Here is a 25929-nt window from a genome sequence, read left to right as displayed (position 1 = left end):
CTGCGCCTGTACAAAGGATAACCTTTGTCATTGGTTTGAGTATCTTTTAAAAGCTTCCTCGGATATTTTTTGGTACATTTTCCTTCCTTCATGCATGGCGATGAAGAATTGAATGTACCACATGGCCCGTGAATCATATTCTTTGTCACTGTATCATAGAGCTTTTGATCGGTTTCTGGGTTTGGTATCTCAGCACATATGATTTCGTCAATTTGGTTCGGATGCAATTTTTCCTTTAACCACAGCACTCGATCGAGTACATGAAGCATTGCATATCACCAAATATGTTACCTTTTGTAAGTAGAGCTACCAACTTCTGTACTTTTATTCTAAATACTCGAGCTGTTAAGTCATGTCTGTCCGTTGAATTTTGACCAGCCATAAGCTCTTTGGTGATTTCTGGCCAAGCGGGGTTGCAAGTCATTGTAATAAATAAATCAGGCCTCCCATAATTACGTACGTATGTGAACGCATCTTGTGTGTATTCGTGTACGTATCTCGGGCTATTTACAAATGATGACGGGAGAATCACCATCTGACCTAAGTTATTTGGATCCAAATCCGCATCATTTCTTATTGCATCTTGCAAGTGAATATAATTTTCTGCGCGCAGTTTTTTTTGATTTAAAGAAATGAACCTTAAGCGCTCACTTTCCATCTTTACATACATGTCGACCAGAAACTGATGAAGTAGGAGCCTACACTTAAGCATCAAATTAAAATCGCTGCGACGGACCATCAAGTGAAAGGCATAAAAATCTTTGCAGGACACCTTGGCATTGCTTGTTTGGTAATTGGATTTATCTGAGGAATATCAATGCTGTACCCCTCTTGTCCTTTCCAAAAAATTATTGGGTACTCGAGAGCGTCATAGAATCTATGTGTATCGGGAACCCTAGTGAGCATGCCATCGCGCGGCTGCACAACGATGTCCCGAGACACAGTTTGTTCGCTACTAACTATTACAGCAGCTATTTCATTTGTAGTAGGGGCATTGAATCGTCTCTCATGTTGACCACGTGGTACACGGTCTGGGTGAATCACTACTTTGAAATGATCGTCACTGATCATTCTGTCTATAGCCGTTTTAAATTCATGCACCAAAATGTTGTGGTCGTGAAGTACTCGTTGTAATTTTTTAACTATGTTTCTATCTACGCTTTGCACGCACTCAGTACGCCTGTTGATTTGTTCTTCTTCGTCATCTATGAAATAAACTTGTAAAAATTGTGGTTGCGAAATGGACGTAGGAATTAAAGAACCGATACGGTGGTATACTTGTCCTTGTATTGTAAAGGTCGGGCAAAACCCTGGCATTGAGACAATTTGATCTGCTCCAAAAGACGTCATATGAAAGCACATGTTGTATTTTCTTATATTATTTAGAAAAAGGCGAGATTCATCAGTTTCATTAGAGAAAAGCTCTTTTAAAGGTTGAAGTGGCTCGTCTATATAAGGAAGAGCTACTTTCCCGCCCAAACAACACATACCTGCTGCTTCCTCTTTCCACTTAAGAGCTCCGCAATATTTGCAATCTATGGTCATTGCTTCTATTTTTATAAGCTTGTGAGTTTCATAATCAAGAGTCTCGTCATACTCAAATGCAGCTTTATTAAACAATATCCATGTATTTCTTGTAAATGTGTAACGTCGCTGTGCTGCCCTTTCAGCAACAGTGCGTCTGCGAGATTCGGCCATTTCACAAGTTTCAGTGGCTCTTTGGGACGCCATGTAAGTCGCTTGCTGCTGACGTCGAGCTTGGGACTGTTCTGGAGTTTCAGCAGCCCGTTGAGACGCCAGATACTCCGCATGCTGTTCACGTCGGGCTTGGGACTGTTCTGGAGTTTCAGCAGCCCGTTGAGACGCCAGATACTCCGCATACTGTTCACGTCGGGCTTGGGACTGTTCTGGAGTTTCAGCAGCCCGTTGAGACGCCAGATACTCCGCATGCTGTTCACGTCGGGCTTGGGACTGTTCTGGAGTTTCAGCAGCCCGTTGAGACGCCAGATACTCCGCATGCTGTTCACGTCGGGCTTGGGACTGTTCTTGAGTTTCAGCAGCCCGTTGAGACGCCAGATACTCCGCATGCTGTTCACGTCGGGCTTGGGACTGTTCTTGAGTTTCAGCAGCCCGTTGAGATGCCAAAAACTCCGCATTCCGTTCACGTCGGGCTTGGGATTGTTCTGGAGTTTCAGCAGCCCGTTGAGACGCCAGATACTCCGCATACTGTTCACGTCGGGCTTGGGACTGTTCTGGAGTTTCAGCAGCCCGTTGAGACGCCAGATACTCCGCATGCTGTTCACGTCGGGCTTGGGACTGTTCTGGAGTTTCAGCAGCCCGTTGAGACGCCAGATACTCCGCATGCTGTTCACGTCGGGCTTGGGACTGTTCTTGAGTTTCAGCAGCCCGTTGAGACGCCAGATACTCCGCATGCTGTTCACGTCGGGCTTGGGACTGTTCTTGAGTTTCAGCAGCCCGTTGAGATGCCAAAAACTCCGCATTCCGTTCACGTCGGGCTTGGGATTGTTCTGGAGTTTCAGCAGCCCGTTGAGATGCCAGATACTCCGCATGCTGTTCACGTCGGGCTTGGGATTGTTCTGGAGTTTCAGCAGCCCGTTGAGACGCCAGATACTCCGCATTCCGTTCACGTCGGGCTTGGGACTGTTCTTGAGTTTCAGCAGCCCGTTGAGACGCCAGATACTCCGCATGCTGTTCACGTCGGGCTTGGGACTGTTCTTGAGTTTCAGCAGCCCGTTGAGATGCCAGATACTCCGCATGCTGTTCACGTCGGGCTTGGGACTGTTCTTGAGTTTCAGCAGCCCGTTGAGACGCCAGATACTCCGCATGCTGTTCACGTCGGGCTTGGGATTGTTCTGGAGTCTCTGCAGCTCTATGTGCCGCACAACGCACCGCCTGCTCAAGCCTTCGTTGCTCGGCTTGTTGAGACGTCTCATCACGTCTAATTATTTTCATAGTTCGGGCTTTATTAGAGCTTTGCGAAATGTTAGACTTACGCTTTTGCGGCATTTTTATTAGTACTAATTACAAAATAGGTACTTAGTAAAGTTCAAACAAAATACTAAAACAATCTAATTAGTTATATTACGATCGCTGTACAGACATATCAGTTGTATATGACTGGTCTATGAGGAGCAGCTGTGGCGCGGTTACCCATAGCAACCATTCCCAGTGCTCTGTGGGAGCTGAGAGCAGCCTGCTGGTGCTGTGGGTGACATGGTCTATGAGGAGCAGCTGTGGCGCGGTTACCCATAGCAACCATTCCCAGTGCTCTGTGGGAGCTGAGAGCAGCCTGCTGGTGCTGTGGGTGACATGCTGCGCTGCACACACACAGGGCTGTGCTGCACACAGGAGGGGAGGACGCCATTTGTATAGCGCTGCTGCCGGTGCTGTCAGGCTGCAGTGTGTGCATCCTCCATGGAGCCGCGCTCAGGTTACTGCCCCTCCCCGTGTGTGAGTCACTTCCCCTCCGCCCAGGTGAGGCGCTCGGAACTTTCCCGGCTGCAGCAGCTAGCGCAGGTGAGCGCATGTTTTATTATACGGTGTTATGTGGAGGGACAATGGCGGCGGGGACCACCTGTGTGAGGACAATGACGGCCCAGTGCCCCCGGGCAACCTGCAGGAGGAAGCCTCACACTCCCCCCGGGCTGTGGGTGCGGGCAGGCCGTGCTGGGACGTGTAGTTCCCTAGTAAGCTGTTCCTGACATATGGGCTGTTTTCTGGGCTATTTTTTTTTTTTTTTTTTTTAAGTCTGAGAAAATGTCATAAATGATCCTTCTCCATTCAGCTGTTTCCAGAGTGTAATGTATCAGGGTGAGCTCATGACTGACAGCTGCCAAAGTTTCTAGGAAATGTCAGTCCCTGGGGGTCGTGTGTGAACCCCCTGTGCCACACTTGTACCTAGCCACGGTATATGATCACCCCTGTATTCTGACTGTGGACAGGCGGCAACTGTGACCTCACTATACAATGATCCACTATGGGCAAATGATTGTATTATCAATCTCTTCTGACTGCTGTAAATCAGCCATTTAAATATCACCTGTGTATGTGTGTATACAGTGGCATGTAAAAGTTTGGGCACCCCTGGTCAAAGTTAGTGTTATTGTGAACAGTTAAGCAAGTTGAAGATGAAATGATCTCTAAAAGGCCTGAAGTTAAAGATAACAGATTTCCTTTGTATTTTAGGCAAAAAATATATAATTTTTAATCTTTTACATTTTAAAAATGACGAAAAAGGAAAATGGACCAATGCAAAAGTTTGGGCATCCTACATGGTTAGTACCTAGTAGCACCCCCTTTTGAAAGTATCACAGCTTGTAAAAGCTTTTTGTAGCAAGACAAGAGTCTTTCAATTCTTGTTTGAGGGATTTTCATCCATTCTTCCTTGGAAAATCCTTCCAGTTCTGTGAGATTCCTTGGTCATCTTGCATGCACTGCTATTTTGAGGTCTAGCCACAGATTTTCATTGATGTTCAGAAGAGGGGACTGTGAGGGCCATTGTAAAACCTTCAGCTTGCACCTTTTGAGGTAGCCTATTGTGGATTTTGATGTTTGTTTAGGATCATTAACCATTTATAGAAGCCATCCTCTTTTCAACTTCAGCTTTTTTACAGATGGTGTTATGTTTGCATCAAGAATTTGTTGAAATTTCATTGAATCCATTGTTCCCTCTACCCGTGAAATGTCCCCTGTACCATCGGCTGCAACACAACCCCAAAGCATGATTGATGCACCCCCATGCTTAATAGTTGGCGAGATGTTATTTTCCTGAAATTTGGTGGCCTTTTTTCTCCACACATACCTTTGATCATTGTGGCCAAAGACTTCTATTTTAACCTTTTCGGTCGACAGAACTTGTTTCCAAAATGTATCAGGCTTGTTTAGATGTTCTTTTGCATACTTCTGACGCTGAATTTCATGGTGAGGCTGCAGGAGAGGTTTTCTTCTGATCACTCGTCCATGAAGGTCATATTTGTGCAGGTGTCTCTGAACAGTAGAACAATGAATCACAAGGCTAGAGTCTGCTAAATCTTTCTGTAGGTCTTTTGAGGTTAAGCGGGGGTTCTGATTTGCCTCTCTAGCAATCGTACGAACAGCTCTCACTGAAATTTTGCTTCGTCTTCCAGACCTTATCTTGACCTTCACGGTTCCTGTTAACTGCTATTTCTTAATTACATTTCAAACTGAGGAAAGGGCAACTTGAAAACACTTTGCTATCTTCTTTTAGCCTTCTCCTGCTTTATGGGCCTCCACCATTTTCATTTTCAGAGTGCTAGGCAGCTGCTTAGAATGACCCATGGCTGCTGTTTTTTGGCATAAAGTTAGAGGAGGCTTGGCTTTTATAAAGCTGGGAAATTTTCATCACCTGGCATCTCCTAACGTTGGTAGTGAACAAGCCATAACCCTAACAGGCTAATTAAGGTCAGAAACCTCGGTCAAAATTATCAAAGCACACAAGTCTCCAAGGGTGCCCAAACTTTTGCATAGGCCCATTTCCCTTATTGTAATTTCTTAAAATGAAAAAAAAAGACAATATATATATTTATTTGCCTAAAATACAACTGAAATATGTCATCTTTAACAATATGCCTTTTAGAGATCATTTCATCTTCAACTTGCTTAACTGTTCACAATAACAGTGATTTTGACCAGGGGTGCCCAAACTTTTACATGCCACTGTATAAGATAGCTCTCAGAGGCCAGATTTTTTTCCGACTTAATTGACATGTATCGTTATATTACGACCAAAATTACATAAAATCATTACAAATTGTAGTCTATATGTTATTCCGATGTATAATCTATATTACTGTAAAGTTTCATGCAAATCCGTCCAGTAGTTTTTTCGTGAAAGAGTAACAAACATACATACTCACAAACTTTCGCATTTATAATATTAGTAGGATAAGCATATCTAACAATGACCTAGACGGCTTAGTGAGGGTTAATCTTACTGACATATTCCCTTAAAAGGTTTCTTGAAATCCAACATGCCCAACCATTCCATTCACCAACATATATTGTTAATGGAAAGACACGACATCCACATACATTTCCCTCATTCTGTTTGGATGGTTCTGTGCAAATATCAACTACATTCAGGTGGTAGAGCAATTTAACCCTTTAATGACTCATATTTTTTCCCTAATTTTTTTACAGTGGCTTTCAAAAGAATTCATCCCCTTGGTCTTTTACCTACTTTGTTACATTACAACCTGTGTTTAAATATTTTTGTATCCTCAGCTCCCTCATATCCTGGGATGTAAATAATAAGCTGAATGTTCATTGTTACTGTGGTTCAATGAATGTTTAATAAATAACACAACCCTTTGTTAAGATTTTGTAGGATGTTTTTGCAGCATCATTTTCACTTATATGAATTCTTTGGGCTAATCCTGACTGTCTCAGTCAGTCCACTAGTAGTTTACCCAACCAGAAAACACTCAGACCATAGAGTAGCCAGTCTGTTACAATGTGCAGGTCAGTTGCTCACTTTTAGGACTGAAGCGCTCACCAAAATTTTACATTTTCTTTGGCTGTAACTTAAACAAAAATGCATTGAAATTGGAATCTATTCTATGATGAACACATCTATCCTCAGCTCCCTGATATCCAAGGGTGTAAATAATAAAATGAAAATTTAGTTCTACCCTGTTTCAATGGATGTTTAATAAATAACAACCCTCCATTGTATCCTTTGATCAGATTTGTTGCATCTTTGTGCAGCCAGAATAAAGTTTTACTTTTAATACCTGTTCACATCACAGGCTGAAGCAGTTTTACAGGAAATATTTGCACATTTGTAGCAGAGTATCTCTGACTCCTACACGTTCCTGTAGAAATAACCTTCCTCAAAGTCAACAGAGCTCCCAACTCCCAGCATCCATCACCCATCTCACACACACCAAGGAACCCAGGGCCCCCTGACCACATACAGTTAGACTTCAGAAATCGCCACACATCCACATTACTGATGTCACTGCTCAGCAATGCAACCAGATGTAGCAGAGCGGCTCATAAGGGGACATCAGCATTATGGATTAATGGCGGACAGGTGAGAATTACTTTGATTTTTGATTTTGATTTTTATGTTAATAAATGGGATAAAAAGTGAAACTGTAGGGAGTGTTTTGTTCAGTTAAAGGACTTTTTTTCTGTGTGTGTCTACTTGGTTAGTAATGGGGTGTCTGACACACGCTTCTCCATTACTAACCTCTGCACATAATGTCAGCGGACATACAACAGCTGACATCAACCACAAAACCATTACACCACTTGCCAACGCACCAGGGCAAGTGGGAAGAGCCAAAGCTAGGCGCCAGAATTTGAGCATCTAATGAATGCACCATTTCTGGGGTGGCTGAGGGCTGATGATATTAGTCTGGGAGGGGGCCAATATCCATGGGCCCTTCTCAGTCTATTAAGATCAGCCCGCAGCTGTCTATTTAGCCTTTGCTGGTTATGAAAAATAGGAGGGACCCAACATCAGTCTCTTGGGGGTCCCCATTTTTAATAATCAGTAAAGGCTATGCAGACAGCTATGAGCTGTCGATGGATATTGGCCCATTCCCAGAATAATAACACCAGCCCCCAGCTGTCTGCTTTCCCTCAGCTGGTTATTAAAATTAGGGGGGACCTCATGTCATCTTTTTAATTTATTTATTTATTTATTTAACAAGTACAGCAAAATACACACCAATGTTAATATTATTTCACAGCCTCCAGATGTTCCAGCAGCTGGAAACTCCAGAAAGCTTAAAGTTTCCCTTAAAGTCTCCCTTAAGGTTTCCGGGCCTCACAGCTGCAAGAGACCCAGTGGCCTTGAACTCTGGTAACCTTTAAGGTTACTTGATTTCACAAACACAGGGTCTCACTGCATTTTGAATGCCAGACTAAAGAGTGCCAGAGTGCCGAATGCCGGACTCGCTGTCGTTCATCAATCTGGCACTGTCACTGCGCAGCGTGAGAGCCAGCTGCTATGAACTCAGGTGACCTTACGGTAAGGTTATCTCAGTTCACAGTGGCGCTGTCATCATGAGAACCGGAAAATGTGAACTGAGATAACCTTACTGATGTCACATCAGTGCATATCACTCGCAACACCCAGCAGTCGCTGCAACTCCAGTGTATGGAGTTGTGTTCTTTGAATGGAGCGCCATATACTGGATGTAGCAGAAATGGCATTGTTATGGCACCTCATTATTATGGATTATCTGTAGACAGATGAAAATTACTTTGATATTTTATTTTTATGTTAATAAATGGTAAAAAGAGGGTAATTGTCGGGGAGTGTTTTGTTCAATTACAGGACTTTTTCTGTGTGCGTCTTTCTTACTTTTAATTATGGGGTTAGTAATGGGTGTGTCTGACAGATGCCTCTCCATTACTAACCCTTTAGCTTGATGTCAGGGGACATAAAGCAGCTGACATCAACCCCAAAACCATTTGCCAATGCACCAGGATAAGTGCGAAGAGCCAAGGCTAAGTGCCAGAATTGACGCATTTAATGGATGAGCCATTTCTGTGGTGGCTGAGGACTGATGTTATTAGTCTGGGAGGAGGCCAATATCCATTGCCCCTTCTCAGCCTATTAATATCAGCCCACAGCTGTCTGTTTAGCCTTTGCTGGTTATTAAAAATAGGGGGTACTACAAGCCATTTTTCAAAATTATTTAAATAAATTATTTAAAAAACACGGCATTGGGTCCCCCCCATTTTTCATAACCAGACAAGCTAAAGCAGACAGATGGGGGCTGATAGTAATAGGCTGGGAAGGGACCATGGATGTTTGCTCGCTCCCAAACCAAGAACACCAGCCACCCAGAAATGACACATCCATTAGATGGCACTTAGCCTCTGCTCTTCCTGCTTGCCCTACATCAGCCCGCAGCTGTCTGTTTAGCCTTTTATGGTTGTTAAACATAGGGGGGACCCAATGTAATTTTTTTGTGGTCCCCCCATTTTAATAACCAGTGAAAACTATGCAGACAGCTGTGAGCTGATATTAATAGCCTGGGAAGCTTCATAGATATTGGCCCCTTCCCAGAATAATAACACCAGCCCTCAGCTGTCTGCTTTCCCTCAGCTGGTTAGTAAAAATAAGGGGGACCCGATATCTTCTTTTATCATATTTACTTATTAGGTAAATAAATGTACAGTAAACTACACACGCAGTACACTAATTATATATCTCAACATCAAAGAGTTGTAAACCTGGGCAGGGGTAAAGTGTCGAAGAAGGCCCAATGTGGAGACAAACAAAAACAAGTGAGCACAAATTATACACAGACACCTCCAAGAAAACAATCAAACGAACGAGAAAAATGTGAAAAAAACAGTGGACTTGGATAGAAGTATTCATGCTTACTTACCTCACTCATGGTCCCTTTGTTCCTGCAGTAATTCTTCAAGGATATTAAGTGCCTGTTGCTCAGTAGTCATTGTAAAAATGTCATCATGAGTTTATTTTGGAGAAAATCTTCTTGTATATCAATTTTCTGCCAAATAGGTGAAGGTCTTTTATGACTGAAAATCGATCAAACCTGGTGGTGGGAGAAAAGGTTAGACCCAACTGAGTATGTCAACTTGATCCTGTATTAGTACAACATCTGATAGGTTAATTTTCTTCAAAGCATTAGAACTTTGGTTGGTTGTAGGTTTCGGATCTTGGCCTTTCTTTCTCTATGGTTGTAGTATGAGTCCACCTAACGTTTTCTAGTTCTGAATGGATAAATCCTAATACTGCTTGCAGATACATTTGATTCGGTACTCATTGATTCCAAAGAGTGGGTAGAAAATGAACGGCGTGGTTGAATGTTCATTGACTTCCAGTGCTAAACCTTGTTATTCTGGAAGTCAGATAAATCTCGTTGGAATTTCTTACTTTTAACTGTTTGAAGTTCCTGGTCCCATTCATCGAGATTAGTATCGAGTTCCTTCTTAAATATTTTAATTTCTTCTGAAGAGAGGTCAGTAATCAGTTGTTGTTGTAATGTGGAAATTTCCAGTTCTAGAGAAGTAATTGTTTGACAGTTACTGTATGTGAGATTAATAGTTCCAAAAACTTCATAGAACATGAAGTACAAGATTCCTCCCACTCTTCATCCTCAATAGGGAATGCAGGAATAACCTGTATATGAAGCCCTTGGGGGATCATTACAGTATGGACATAATTTTCCAGTGAAATCTTGTTCCACCAGGTGCGTTGCTTTTCAGTAAAATATTCTTAAGAGAGTCCTTTTAAGCCCTCCTCTGTGCAACATCAGGTGTTTTCAAGTTGGAATGACTGAATACGATATCCAGTTTAGATAACCAGGATTCGTCTCTGGTTCGAAAATCCATATCATCAATCGGGATTTACAAAGATCTGTGAATGGGCAGAGAAACATATATAGACATCAAAGAGTTGTCAACCCGGGTAAGAATAGGCACTAACAGCTATAACAATACCAAGAACAAAAAATGTGCCAGGACAATAATAATTAAGACTTGATTAAAAATAGATGGATTTTATCGAGTACAACATAACATAAAACATATACCGGTAATAAAATTGGTGTTTGAACAACTGTAAGAACCGCAATAAAACAAAATTACACAGTTGAACAAACGGTGCCCCACCTTAGATAGCTAAACAGACCATGGTAGCTGATCGCAATCGCCAGACCATGGAGCAATTGTTGCCTATTCAAACGATAAACATGTTGAAAAAGGAGGAAACATGAGTATAAAGGCATAAAAGACATTATTTTACTCAATGAAAATTACATAACAAAGTTTACAAAATATTACATCACAAAGAGGGGGTATAAAGTGCAAGGTGCCGGGTGTTAGACCCCTCCTGTTTGTTTTTGTTTCTATCTTGTGTTTTGCGGTCACGTGACCATCTTCCTATATATTCCAGCTCCGCCCTTCTGGCTTTGCTGGACTTCAGTGTTGTTTTGACTGTCTCTCTAGCCAGGTGCTTTTGTGCCTATCTATCTCTAGTTTACTTGGTCCTCTGGGACCTCTAGTACTTTTTGTCAGTTTATCTTTTGCTCTGCAACAACTTCTGTTAGGAGGTGTCCCATTTTTGTCCCAGTCCTTAGTTCCTTTAGGGACCCCTCCCTTTCTCTATAGGTTTCCGTTCAGACTAGCCGAGGACGAAGGCGGGTCTGTTCACTAGGAACAGTCAGCCCGCTACAACGTAGGGGCTCAGCTTAGTCTTACTGTAGGGACAGCTCTCCCCATCTTTCCTTAGCCTATGTTGCAGATCATAACACCGGGCATAGAAAAGACACATGGGCGATGGGCCAGAGCATGTAGATATATATATATATCTCCGTATGGATATTAATGGTGGGTGTGGGAAGTTATATCGTGGGAATCGCCATTAATAAGCTGCTTTAGGCTAAAAAAGCCCTAGTGGGCTGGAATATACAGGCATTCCCACCTCACATATCATATATCACCTTTCCCTGGTTAGATCATAGGTAACACTCACCAGGAGATTCAAATTCTGGAGCCCTCAGACCACTGTGACCATACTGAGATCGCGGTAATGGTAACAGCGCGCCCCGACGCGCGTTTCGCCTATCTTTCTCAAGAGGCGCATGTCAGCAAGCGCCAGAAGGACCTTCTTTAAATACGCCCATACGTGGTCATGTGACCGTGAATCAAAGGATGACCTATTGGAGGCAAGCGGTGTGTGCGCCCGCAGCCCTGCCCCCCCCCGCCGCACGAGCTCACAGGAACGCGCCTGGGACAGAGAGACAGCAGGGCCCGGGCATGGGGGAGTGGAGGACCGCGGCGCATGCGCACAACCCCCTGAGGTAGATGGCAGTGACAAAAGTCCTCACAGATCCCAATATCAAAGAGAGAGGCGGAAGATCACCAAGGGGTCCCAGTATAAAAGGCACTAATTGAATAAAGAGTGCCTGTTATGGATGCATGCGTGCACATACACTGATGCATGGGCAACCAAAAAGAGACGATAACAGTGGGGCACCCCCATCAAACTCAAAACGTGCACTAATAAGACAAAAAAGTGGTAAAGGTATATGTCATGAGGTCAGCAATGTCCAGTAGAGATCAAGCATATCTGGGAGGAGGCATATCCAAATCATCTTCTAAGAGGGTCAGGTCACACCCCAAATCCAAACTCAGGGCAGAGGTCAGGCACTATAGAACTTGTTGAAATTGTTGGCACTAAATATAGAAAGTGAAGGAAAAAGGGGAAAAAAATAATAAAATAAATAAAAACAACAAGCTAAAAACATCACCGCAGCCAGATCTAAAAGTCCAGAGCGGGAGGAACAGGAGAGCACCAAAAGCACGATCATAGATTAGAGAAAAGATGAGAATCCCAAATTTTCGTTTAGACCACGCGGGGCCATGGTATCCAGATTGATAATCCATCTTGCCTCTTTCTGGGCCAGAAGTTGTTTGGCATTTCCGCTGCGAGAGCCCAACTGTACCACGTCTATACCATGCACCTTCAGAGTACGCGGGTCACAATTGTGGACCGCTCTGAAGTGACATGGCAATGTCTTGAGCTCTCGGGGATCTGTCACTGACTTGGCTGCACCTATGTCCCGCACATGTTCCCGCACTCTAATTCTCAACTCTATAGTAGTTAGACCAACATAGATCGTTTGGCAACCACACGTGGCGTAATACACCACATTGGTCCAGGCGCATGAAATAAATTTAGAGATCTTAAAAGTGCGGGAACGATCACATGAAGTAAGAGAGGTACAGCGAAGGACATTGGTGCACGCCACGCAGTGACCACAGGGAAAGGAGCCCACCATGGGACAGCGTGACCCAAAAGGGATTAGATGGAGGAGGGACATAATGGCTAGAGACAAGGAGATCACCCAGGTTGTTGGCACGTCTGGCCGTCATAAGTGGGTAATCACCCACATAATCCCTTAGGGAGGGCTCCATGCTGAGAATATTCCAATGTCGGGTGAGGACCCTCCTCATGGTTCCCCACTCATGATTGAATGTGGAGATGAAGCAGGTCCTCTCAGGGGTCTGCTGTTGTAGCCGTCGTGCGGGTACAAGAGATGACTGCGGGGAGTACTACGTGCCCTTCCATAGCCACGACCGATGCATCTATTACTATAGCCCCTCTGTCTGGCTGTCTGAACCGGTCAGCCGACTCTGCAGCCTGCTTTTCAAAGATGGAATCGGTAGAACATATATGCCTTACTCTCAGGAACTGTCTGACTGTCCGACCGGGACGGCCCTAATCGTCGATGAGTTATGCGCAGAGGCAGCATGGATCAAAGAATTGACTGCAGTGGGCTTTCTGAAGACGTCAGTCTGGATGAGGGAGTGTGAGTCCACCTCCAGAGTGACGTCAAGAAAGTCCATGCGTTGATGGTGATAAGTACACGTTAATTTGATCCCCCAAGTGTTCATATTAAGCTGCCTCATAAATTCATTGAGCTCCCCCACCGTCCCCCGCCAAAAAAGCAAAATGTCATCAATGTATCTGAGCCATGACATGACCTGGTCAGCACCCCACACGACCTCGTCACCAAAAATGTCCCTCTCCCATGCTTCCAGAAAGAGGTTGGTGTACGAAGGCGCGCAGGCCGCCCCCATGACCGTGCCACGCCGCTGCAGATACACCGTATCTTTAAATAAAAAATAATTGTGGCAGAGGACGAAGTGGAGGAGCTCAAGGATAAACTCACTCGATGGGCAGTCCAGGTCGGAGGTCCCCAAGAAAAGGCGGGCTGCTGAGAGGCCCAAGTCATGACTGATACAAGTATATAGGCTTTCCATATCGGCCGTGACCATGATAGTACCAACCTCCAGAAGGACCCCGTTGTGATGAAAGCCGGCCGGTGGGTGCAGCTCTCTGGCGCCCCCTTACCTCTCAGGTCAGTCAAGGTACTGCACCTAGAGAAAGTAGTGCCCGGAAGCTGCAACCAGCGCAGGGAACACGGTAGTGTGTTATCCCTTCAACGTCACTAAACCGTAACGTCACTACACAGCACAACTCGCTAGCGCCCTCTCAGCCTCAGGTCAGTCAAGGAACTGCACCTAGGATAAGCGGTCGCCAGGGAGACTGTCCTGTAACCTACTGGGTATCGGGGCCCTCTGTAGTGAGGGCGGTATATATATCTTCCTTGGCCGCGCCAGGAATATATATATCTGAACCTCCGACCGTCACTACCAGCCTTCCCCAATCCCCAGTTGGTATGCTGCCACCAGTCCCTATTTTAGATATACGCCCAGTCCGTGAATGGGCCTATATCGGGTCAGGAACCAACCCTGGGTAGCGTTTTTGGCTTGAGCCGAGCTCACACGGACGTGCGTTCGTTATGCAGAATAAAAGGCAGGCCCACAATTACTTGAGGTAATTGATTATAATAATACACTAGATACACGATATACAACTAAATATACACAGGTATAAGGTCAGGCTAAACTATACAACAATGGAATACAACACACAGAATCACCACAGCATATCAGTTACCGGTTTCTTGATTTTCTTGTGACGCAGGGAGAGGATTCTGCGGTCGCAGGCACGGTTCTTTGTTACAGGCTGAGGCCTACCACCGCATGGTCAAACTGCTCCTCCCCTTGGTGGCCTCAGCTGGTGCTCAGATGTTCAGCACACCACTCTTGGGTCAAAAACTGACTTGTCTCTTGTCTGTCCTGCTATCTTACCTGCCCCGTCCCGCCCACTGCTGGTGAGGTCAGCTGGCTCAGTCTCCACCCTCAGGTCTAACTTCGATCAGAAGCCCAAATTCTATGGAACCCAATAACTTCTTCTGGGATGGTCTCATGATACCCCCAGGGGTTCCCATGGATTCGGGCCGCCGCAACCGACCTTTTGATATCAATTATGATACCATACGGTCCTCAGGAATGGCTCCGCGCTATATCTTGGCTTCCAGAGCACGTACAAACGTCTACCGCGGAGGCTTGTGTGCGCAATGGCTCCGGGACGCCGTGATATTTTTTTATTGGCCCATCCCATGCAACATGCGTGTACTTTTCATGTTTCTATATCTTATGCCTCCATGCTTGTGACAGACAAAGAAACTAGTCCTATGGGACAAATGGTCAGGTACAGATAGACGAAGCACCCCCCCCTGCTGGCTGTGTTTCCTCTCGAAGTCTTTGAAGCTCCTAGCATTCAAGTGTTAAGTAGGCTTCTTATCTTACAGGAGCCTGGATGGGGGGAAACTATCTAGTTGACGTTTTAACAGAAGGTCCCAAGGGTGGGGGCTGCTGAAGTGTGGCCATCCCTGGATATGATTTATCATTACCAAGATGGCGGCTACAGGTTCATCACACCTCCCCCTATACGAGGGCGCGAGGGGGTAGCACATTCCTGTGTTCCCCCGTGCGTCCTTCTGCACCCTCCCCTTGCCGGGATAACCCGTCAGCGTTACCGTGGTCACGGCCTCTTCTGTGGCGAATGGAGAAGTGGTACTGCTGGAGAGCGAGGCTCCAGCGTAGCAACCTGCCATTCGACCCAGAGACCGTGTGTAACCAGCTGAGGGGGTTGTGGTCCGTCTCCACGGTGAAATGGCTCCCGTACAAGTAGGGCTGCAGACGCTGCAGGGCCCATACAATTGCCAGGCATTCTTTTTCCACCGTGGAGTAAGCCACCTCCCGGGGCAGTAGCTTCCTGCTCAGGTACAAGACAGGATGTTCCTGGCCTGTCGTGTTGACCTGACTTAGCACAGCACCGAGGCCAAAGTCACTGGCGTCGGTCTGTACCACAAACGGCCGGTCGAAGTCGGCAGCTTGCAGTACAGGGGAGCTACTTAGGGCGGCCTTGAGTGCCCCGAAAGCTGTCTCGCAGGCGACTGTCCAGTCGACTGCGACGGGCAGCTTCTTCTTGGTGAGGTCCGTCAGGGGCTTGGCCAGGGTGCTATAGTGTGGGACGAACCTCCTATAGTACCCGGCGGTCCCCAAGAAGGACATCACCTGCTTTTTGGTCCTAGGAGTGGGCCAGGATGCGATGGCATCCACTTTCCCAGGTTCTGGCTTCAGAACCCCCCCGCCTACCCGGTGACCCAGGTAGAGGACCTCACTCATGCCCAGCTGGCACTTTTCCGGCTTGATGGTCAAGCCTGCCCGGTGGATCCGACCGAGCACCTGCCGCAGGTGCTCTAGGTGATCCTCCCAAGTGGGACTGAAGACTGCAATATCGTCCAAGTACGCAGCCGCGTACCCTTCAAGTCCCTCAAGCAGCGTATTGACCATCCGCTGAAAAGTGGCAGGGGCATTCTTCATGCCGAATGGCATCACTGTGGACTCGTACAGTCCAAAAGGGGTGATAAAGGCAGAGCGTTCCCTTGCCGCGGGGGTCAGAGGAATCTGCCAGTACCCCCGGCTCAGATCCATGATGGTCAGGTACTTAGCCCCGGCCATCCGATCGAGCAGGTCATCGATGCGTGGTATGGGGAACGCATCGGTGGCCGTTACAGCGTTGAGCCCCCGGTAGTCCACGCAGAACCGTGTAGTTCGGTCCTTCTTTGGTACGAGGACTACAGGCGAGGCCCACGCGCTGCTGGATGCCTGGATCACCCCCAGCTTCAGCATCTCGTCTATCTCTTGGCGCATGTTTCCCTGCACCTCGAAAGAGACCCGATATGCTGAACGCCGGATCGGCGGGTGATCGCCAGTGTCCACGTCGTGGACAGCCATCTCAGTCCTTCCGGGCAGGCTGCTGAACAGCCCCCGGAAGGGGTGCAGGGTGGTCCCCAGCTGGGACCGTTGGTCCTCCGTGAGCTGGTGGCCAACCCCCACATCCTCGATGGACCCACCCGCCTTGGCTTGGGTGAGCAGATCCAGGAGGGTTTCTACCTCTCCTTCCTCGGGAAGGTTGCACACTGGGTGGGCAGTCGCTTCCCGCTCATGATGAGCCTTCATCATGTTCACGTGGAAGGCCTTCCTCCTTCCACGGGCGTGATCCAGGGTGACCAGATAGGTGACGGCATTGAGTTTCTGGTGCACGAAGTAGGGACCTTCCCAGGCTGCCTGAAGCTTGTTCTGTGGTACGGGGACCAGTACCCACACCTTTTGACCCACCTGGTAGGTCCTCTCACAAGCATTCTGGTCGTACCACCGCTTCTGCTCGGCCTGGGCCTGGGCCATATTGTCCTGCACCAGCTTTGCCAAGGCCATCATCCTGTCCCGGTGGCGCACGACATACTCGATGACCGACACCTCGGGGGTGGCCAAATCCCCTTCCCATGCTTCCTTCACCAGAGCCAGGGGGCCCCGTACCCGTCGCCCGTACAGGAGCTCAAAGGGGGAGAACCCCGTTGAGGACTGCGGAACCTCCCGGTAAGCAAATAGGAGGTGTGGGAGGTAACGCTCCCAGTCTCTCCCGTGGGAGTCGACCAACATCTTAAGCATCTGCTTTAAGGTGCCATTGAACCGCTCACACAGGCCATTAGTCTGTGGGTGATACGGGCTGGCCACCAGATGTTGCACCTGCATTTGCTTACAGAGGGACTCCATCAGCCGCGACATGAACTGGGTCCCTCGGTCGGTGAGCATTTCTTGGGGGAAACCCACTCTGGAGAAGATCTCCAGTAAGGCGGTAGCCACCTTGTCGGCCCGAATGGACGACAAAGCTACCGCTTCCGGGTACCGGGTGGCATAGTCCACTACCGTGAGTATGAAGCATTTCCCGGAGTGGCTGGGAGTGGACAGAGGTCCAATAAGATCCACAGCGACCCTCGAGAAAGGCTCTTCGATGATTGGCAGAGTTACCAGTGGGGCTTTGGGGCGCGGCCCCGCCTTCCCCACCCTCTGACAGGTGTCACACGAACGGCAGTAGGCACCCACCGCGGCTCCCATCCCAGGCCAGTAGAAATGCTGAGCTATCCTGGCCTTGGTTTTAGCGATCCCTAGGTGTCCGGCCATCGGAATCTCGTGTGCGATCCGCAACAATTCCGCCCTGAATGGATAGGGTACCACTAACTGTCGGTCCCTGGGCCACGCCTCCGGTGAACCCTGCTGGACCGTTACCCGGTACAGCCGTCCCTGGTCCCAGACCACACGCTCGCAGTCTGACTCCATGGGAGGCTGTGCCGCCTGTTCCTTGAGAGCTTTCAGGCTGTCGTCTGCTTCCAACGCAGCCTGAAATTCCTGACTTGATGTGGCCAGAATCGACGAAACTGCCACATCCTCTGTCAGCCCCTCCGGGCATGTCACCTGGCCGCTGTCTGACCCGGCAGACACTTGGTCAGAAGTGGGGAAGCCGTCGGACCTCTGCAAGGCTCCTTGGGCTCCGGCGCTCCCACTCCTGGTGACAGCGGCTATGACCGCTGTGACCGTGGGTAGTGCCCGCTTCCCCTCTGTTTCTGACCAAGCCGCCCGATCAGGCAGGCTTCCTAGGCCTTTGGACATCTCGGATGTGGGGAACTCCTGCCCTGGGGTCTTACCTGGCGGCTCCTCTCTTGGGACACCCCCACCCCCCATGGCCTGTTCCTTCCCCTGCAGTGGGCCTATACTCAGCAGCCTGGATACCCCTGGGAGCCCTACACTGCCGGTAGCTGCCCCCCTCTCCATCCCTGAGCTTCCCTCTACAGAATCCTGCCCGCCCCCTCCCTCACCGGAGGACAAGAGGTCACGGCACGCCGGCTGAGCACCTCTGCGGGCATCCCCACACTCCCCACCTGCTTTCACTAACCCTGTTTGTGTTGTGTCTGTGCAGGTGTTACCCTCAGGTTTCACTCCCTCCTCCTCAGCAGGACACACACTACATACAACATGGTTGGCATTAGCAGCAGACAAATCAATACACTCTTGGGGGGCCGAACTTGGGGGTTCAGAGGGTACATACTGCGATACTAGACGCCCCAAGTCGGTCCCTAATAAAACATTTGCGGGAATATTTGGCGTTACTCCCACCTCCCGCATCCCCCTTCCGGCACCCCAGTCCAAATACACCATGGCAACGGGAAGTGCCGGCTCCACGCCTCCAACCCCGGAGACGGAAAGAGTCTTTCCTGGTACCAAGTCCTGGGGGGACACCACCTCAGGCCGTACCAGTGTTCGTTCAGCGCCCGTGTCCCGCAGTCCCATGACCGCAGAACGGCCTATGGTGACGGGTTGGATGTTGTCCAGGGACCTACCACCACCCCCTCCCACACACAAAACATTGGGCGCTCTCTGGGACTGGGATGGGGTCTTTTGGCGCTGGGGACACTCAGCCCTAAAGTGTCCTGGTTTGTTGCATAGATGACAACGTCTTACGTCTGGTCCTTGCCTGGAGAGGGCAACAGGGGGATACACCCCTTGTGTTCTAGGGGCCGGGGAAACAGGGGCATGACTGGGCTTACCCCCTCTCCAGGTGCTGCTGGCAGACTTCTTCAGCTCAGGCGCCCTGTTATTGGCATACTCGTCTGCCAGGGCGGCTGTAGCAGAAGCCCCTGTTGGTTTTCGGTCACGGAGGAACTGTCGGAGGTCCTCTGGGCAGTTCCACAAGAACTGCTCCGTGACGAACAGTTCCTGGACCTCCTGGCGGGTAGTAAGCGCTAGACCCGAGGTCCAGTGCTCTGCGGCTCTCAACAGCGCCCGCATATGATCGGTCCAGGTGTCCTTGGGGCCACGCAGCAGGCTCCGGAACTTCTGGCGGTACGACTCGGGAGTGAGGTTGTACTGCCGGATCAGGGCCCGCTTGATGCAGTCGTAGTTCTGTACCTCCCCGGCAGGTAAGTCCCCCAAGGCATCCAGGGACTTACCCCTCAAACGGGGGGTCAGGTATCTGGCCCACTGATCCCGGGCCAGATGGTGCTGAAGACAGGTCCGTTCAAATGCCACCAGAAAGGAGTCCAGGTCCCCATCCTTCTCCAGTAGAGGGAAGTCCTCAGCTCGGACTTTGGACGACTTGGTCTCCTGATGGGTTGGTTGCTCTAGCGGAAGCCCCCGCTGGGCCAGGTCCAGTTGGTGCTGGCGCTCCGCAGCTCGCTCTGCACGCTCCGCAGCCTCCCGGCGCTCTGCAGCTTCACGCTCCGCAGCCTCCCGGCGCTCCGCAGCTTCGCGCTCCTCCTCCGCTGCCTTCTCTGATGCTGCCAGGAGGGTTTTGTAGACGGCATCGCCATGAGACTGGAGACTTGCCATAGCCGCTTGTAAAAGGGCTTGTGATCTGGACAGGCTGGGCTGGGTAGGTGGTGGGCAGCCCACTGCGGGACCGTATACTGGGGACTGGCTCCCTGAGGTGCCCGGGCTGGACTCCTCCTCGCCATGAGTAACAATGTCCTCCCCTCCTGCCACACGGACCGTAGCATTAGCCTCCTGCAGGGTCTTGCTCCTGGTGCCGTCTGCCATCTTGGTAACCGACACCGCTGCAACCCTGAGTTTGCACACACCTTGTTATACTTTTAGCCTGACCGTCTAACGTTGGGCTGACCTTAAGACTCCAGCAGTGGAAGTTACCACTGGCAGTCTTTAGTGCCTGGGAGTAGGGGTCCCACAACACTATTATTCTGCAATCCCACCGCTCTGCCACCAATGTGATGAAAGCCGGCCGGTGGGTGCAGCTCTCTGGCGCCCCCTTACCTCTCAGGTCAGTCAAGGTACTGCACCTAGAGAAAGTAGTGCCCGGAAGCTGCAACCAGCGCAGGGAACACGGTAGTGTGTTATCCCTTCAACGTCACTAAACCGTAACGTCACTACACAGCACAACTCGCTAGCGCCCTCTTAGCCTCAGGTCAGTCAAGGAACTGCACCTAGGATAAGCGGTCGCCAGGGAGACTGTCCTGTAACCTACTGGGTATCGGGGCCCTCTGTAGTGAGGGCGGTATATATATCTTCCTTGGCCGCGCCAGGAATATATATATCTGAACCTCCGACCGTCACTACCAGCCTTCCCCAATCCCCAGTTGGTATGCTGCCACCAGTCCCTATTTTAGATATACGCCCAGTCCGTGAATGGGCCTATATCGGGTCAGGAACCAACCCTGGGTAGCGTTTTTGGCTTGAGCCGAGCTCACACGGACGTGCGTTCGTTATGCAGAATAAAAGGCAGGCCCACAATTACTTGAGGTAATTGATTATAATAATACACTAGATACACGATATACAACTAAATATACACAGGTATAAGGTCAGGCTAAACTATACAACAATGGAATACAACACACAGAATCACCACAGCATATCAGTTACCGGTTTCTTGATTTTCTTGTGACGCAGGGAGAGGATTCTGCGGTCGCAGGCACGGTTCTTTGTTACAGGCTGAGGCCTACCACCGCATGGTCAAACTGCTCCTCCCCTTGGTGGCCTCAGCTGGTGCTCAGATGTTCAGCACACCACTCTTGGGTCAAAAACTGACTTGTCTCTTGTCTGTCCTGCTATCTTACCTGCCCCGTCCCGCCCACTGCTGGTGAGGTCAGCTGGCTCAGTCTCCACCCTCAGGTCTAACTTCGATCAGAAGCCCAAATTCTATGGAACCCAATAACTTCTTCTGGGATGGTCTCATGATACCCCCAGGGGTTCCCATGGATTCGGGCCGCCGCAACCGACCTTTTGATATCAATTATGATACCATACGGTCCTCAGGAATGGCTCCGCGCTATATCTTGGCTTCCAGAGCACGTACAAACGTCTACCGCGGAGGCTTGTGTGCGCAATGGCTCCGGGACGCCGTGATATTTTTTTATTGGCCCATCCCATGCAACATGCGTGTACTTTTCATGTTTCTATATCTTATGCCTCCATGCTTGTGACAGACAAAGAAACTAGTCCTATGGGACAAATGGTCAGGTACAGATAGACGAAGCACCCCCCCCTGCTGGCTGTGTTTCCTCTCGAAGTCTTTGAAGCTCCTAGCATTCAAGTGTTAAGTAGGCTTCTTATCTTACAGGAGCCTGGATGGGGGGAAACTATCTAGTTGACGTTTTAACAGAAGGTCCCAAGGGTGGGGGCTGCTGAAGTGTGGCCATCCCTGGATATGATTTATCATTACCAAGATGGCGGCTACAGGTTCATCACACCCGTCAACCCTGGTCAGGATGTCCGTCGTGTCTTTAGTATATGATGGGAGTTTCTCCATCAAAGGTCTCAGGTGGCTGTCAATATATTGGCAAATAGAGCCACACAAACCACCCAGACCTGACACGATCGGACGGCCCGGTGGGTTGATGGTGTCCTTATGAATTTTTGGAAGCAGGTAGAAAGTAGCTTTTTTTGGAAAGAGCACGGTTAAGGCCTCCACAGTCTTCTTGTCTATTGTACCCCTCTCGCAGGCCCGTGCCAGAATTCCCTGGTGGGCAGCAGAGAAGGAAGCTGTAGGATTGTAAGACAACTTAGAGTAGGTCTCCCTATCTCTAAGTTGACGTAAAGCCTCTTTCTCATATTTCTGATAGGGCCACAGGACGATATTCCCTCCCTTGTCCGCCAGTTTAATAACAGTGTCGTGGAGATATTGTAATTGGTGTATAGCGGTGCGTTGTGCAAATGTCAAGTTATCGTATCTCCTCCGTGTTGGTAGTTTCTTAAAATCCCGCAACCAGATGTACAAAAATCTCCACTGCCGGACTTAGGGACAAGGGAGGGAACCTCGTCGATTTCGGAAGCCTAGATTGCGGTAACCCACCTGTAGAGAGAGCTTCCTGCTCCTGGAGGAGATCCTCCAAATTCTGTAAGGCCTCCTTCTCTTCTGCTGTCATGGAACTGGAATCACCACCCGACCTGGAATGAAGTTTTTTAAGTATTAATTTTTGAGCAAACAGATGGAGGTCCTTTAGGGCCGTAAAATAATCAAATGCATTAGTAGGTGCAAAAGAAAGGCCCATACTAAGGACCTCCATCTGAGTCTCAGTCAGTACATGGGTAGTCAAATTAACAACACGGAGCCCCCCCGGGGGTCACCAACCTGAAACGGGGTGGTGCGTTTCCTCCTGCCATTTGGCCTGGTCTGGATTCATGATATTGTTTGTGTTGATGGTCCAGAATGAGAATCAATATTATTGGCCATTACAGGGTCCTCATTCGAGGTCCCTGAGGCAATGGATGTAGATCTGGAGCGTGAATGTGAATTGTTCCTAAATCTCGGTCCAGGTCTCTCTGCTGGTAATCTCCATTTATAAACTTTACGGGAATGCTTATCCTGAATATCACGTTGGAATTTCTTGCTCTTGGTGGCTTGTATCTCTTTTACCCATTTTTGGCACTCAGAATCAATCTCCTCATTCAATCTTTTAATCTCATCATTGGCATCTCTTTTTTAATCTGACCCTGAAGTGAGTCGATTTCCGTCTCCATCTCAAGGAGAGATGATTCATTGTGTTCTTTTAGGAGGTCAAGAAACCCCAAGGAGCAGGTATCAACCAATGCTTCCCATTTGTCCTTAAAAGAATCATCATCAATTGTAAAAGAAGGAAAAATTTTAATGCGTAGGCCTCTGGGAATTAGGGCCCTCTCAATATATTTTTTCAAGAAGGCATGGTTCCACCAGGTGCGGGTCCTACGCTTAAATAGTCCACACGGAGATACATATATCTACATGTTCTGGCCCATATTTCCTTACTATTGCCGGCACCTTGCACTTTATACCCCCTCTTTGTGATGTAATATTTTGTAAACTTTGTTATGTAATTTTCATTGAATAAAATAATGTCTTTTATGCCTTTATATTCATGTTTCCTCCTTTTTCAACAAAATTACACAGTTGTGGGATGACACAAATGAGCACATATATGAAATTATTGTATTATTTAAGTAAAGTGTATAGCATATGAGCAGTCACCCAACAACAAATGAACATCTAGTAATTACATGTAATACAACCTACAGATACATATAGTGAAATATCAAATGCAGAGTATAATAACTTGCAAGCATACTCACTCACCAAACACCTGACGCGCGTTTCACAGACTTCTTGGATGAGTCGTCACTGCGCTCTTGGGGTAATTTTAGTTGGCTGGCCACTCCTGGGAAGGTTCACCACTGTTCCATGTTTTCGCCATTTGTGGATAATGGCTCTCACTGTGGTTCGCTGGAGTCCTAAAGCTTTAGAAATGGCTTTATAACATTTTGAAGACTGATAGATCTCATTTACTTTGTTTCTCATTTGTTCCTGAATTTTTTGGGATCACAGCATGATGTCTAGCCTTTGAGGATCTTTTGGTCTGCTTTACTTTGTCAGGCAGGTCCTATTTAAGTGATTTCTTGATTGAGAACATATGTGGCAGTAATCAGGCCTGTGTGTGGCTAGGGAAATTGTACTCAGCTTCCCAAAGATGTGGTAAACTACAGTTCATTTATGTTTTAGGGTGAGGTGGGGGGGGGCAATCACGTTTTCACACAGGACCCTGTAGGTTTGGATTTCTTTTTCCCTTAATAATAAAGTTCTTCATTTAAAAACTGCATTTTGTCATTACTTGTGTTATCTTTATCTAATATTTAAATTTGTTTTGTGATCTGAAACAATTAATTGTGACAAACATGCAAAAGAATACGAAATCAGGAAGGGGGCAAACACTCTTTCACACCACTGTGTGTAACACTCCAAAAAAGTGATGATACATTTTTCTGGATTCAATTACTCATCCATAGAGTATTACATGCTTCGTGGTACATTGCGGTGTTATATAACACTCCAAAAAGAGTTGAAAAGTGGATTGAATTTGTCATCCATACACTTTTAAGTGCTTTGTGTTACTTTACTGTGGTATTAAAGTCCAAAAAAAAATGCTTTGACTGCTACAGGTGACCAATTTTTTTTAAATTAAAAATAAACTTGGTTTCAAGAGACCTAGCAATTAGAGGTAAGGGATAGGGAAGTGGAAGTGCTGATGATGATGATGGTGCACGCAGATGCCGAGGACGTGGGGCAGGTGCGACTACGCCTGTTGCTGGAGCACAAGAAACACGCCATCCACAACACATGGCTTCCTGTCCCACTTTGCAGGGAGGCACGGGACACCACCTATGAAGCCAGAGCAGTGCAAACAGATGGTTGGTTGGATAGCAGATAATGCTTCCAGCATGCTGGCCAGCACCACTCAGTCTTCCACACGGTCCACTCTCACCAACATACAGTCTGGATCACTTAATCCTCACCCTGATCCTCCTTCCTCCCACCATGTCGAGTCAAAGGAGACCAGTGATCCCACACTAGGACACTCCGAGTAGCTCTTTACAACATAATTTCTTGATTGTGGTCTCTCAACCTGCATGTTCCAAGAGGGACAGGAGGAGATGCTATTTAGTGATGCACAAACCTTAAAGCAGCCACGGACACAAGGATGACATTAAGGAACGGCAAATTTTGTCTAAGAAGGAAGATGATGATAAGTCACAGTTGCCGATAAGTCAAGTTGTTGTTAAGTCACCAAGACAGGAGGGCCAGGGTGCGGCAGTAGAAGAGGAGTGACCCAACTTGGGAAGCTGGTATGCAGAGCGAGGCCAGCAGCACTGAGGGAATGGGATCGGCATTACCGAAACAGGCAGGAAGAGACAATGGAGTTAAAAGTGGGAGAAGGCGGGCAACTGTTCCGCAGAGCACCGACAATTTCTCTATCTAAGAATTCGGTATTCCCCCGTCTGGGACTTTTTTAAAGAGAGTTCTGAGACAAAAAAAGGTCATTTGCAACCTGTGCCATGCCAAGATTAGCAGGGGCCTGACCACTGAGAGCCAATCCACCACCAGCATGATCAGGCATATGTCATATAAGCACCCGACTCGGTGGGCCGAACGCCTGGGTCCACGATTGGTGCTAGTGGGTGACACCACTGCCTCTTTCCCTGTGCTAGGTGCTTCCCAATCACCTGTCCATGACACTAGTGCAGATGCCTCCCACCTTGCACCTGTCTTTGCACATTCTGAATCACCATCATCATGCACTTCCAAATCCTTGTCCCAGCACAGCGTTCAGCTGTCTCTACCCCAGGCCTTACAATGAAAGAGGAAGTTTCCATCCACCCAGT

General features: G+C 48.0%; 1 long non-coding RNA gene across 1 annotated transcript in view; it reads left to right on the top strand.

Moving 5' to 3' along the window:
* Positions 1 to 3403: 3403 nt before the first annotated feature.
* The window catches only part of LOC141172965 (uncharacterized), a 43660-nt gene continuing 21134 nt past the window's right edge, over positions 3404 to 25929 (top strand). The window contains exon 1 of the long non-coding RNA XR_012252563.1: positions 3404 to 3537. This is a non-coding gene — a long non-coding RNA (uncharacterized lncRNA). The remainder of the gene's footprint in view (positions 3538 to 25929) is intronic.

This window comes from Phyllobates terribilis, unplaced genomic scaffold, assembly GCF_046119375.1.
Source record: "Phyllobates terribilis strain yellow unplaced genomic scaffold, ASM4611937v1 Scaffold_12__6_contigs__length_324123572, whole genome shotgun sequence".
NCBI classification, from domain to species: Eukaryota; Metazoa; Chordata; class Amphibia; order Anura; family Dendrobatidae; genus Phyllobates; species Phyllobates terribilis.
This window is presented reverse-complemented; position numbering and strand designations above follow the sequence as displayed.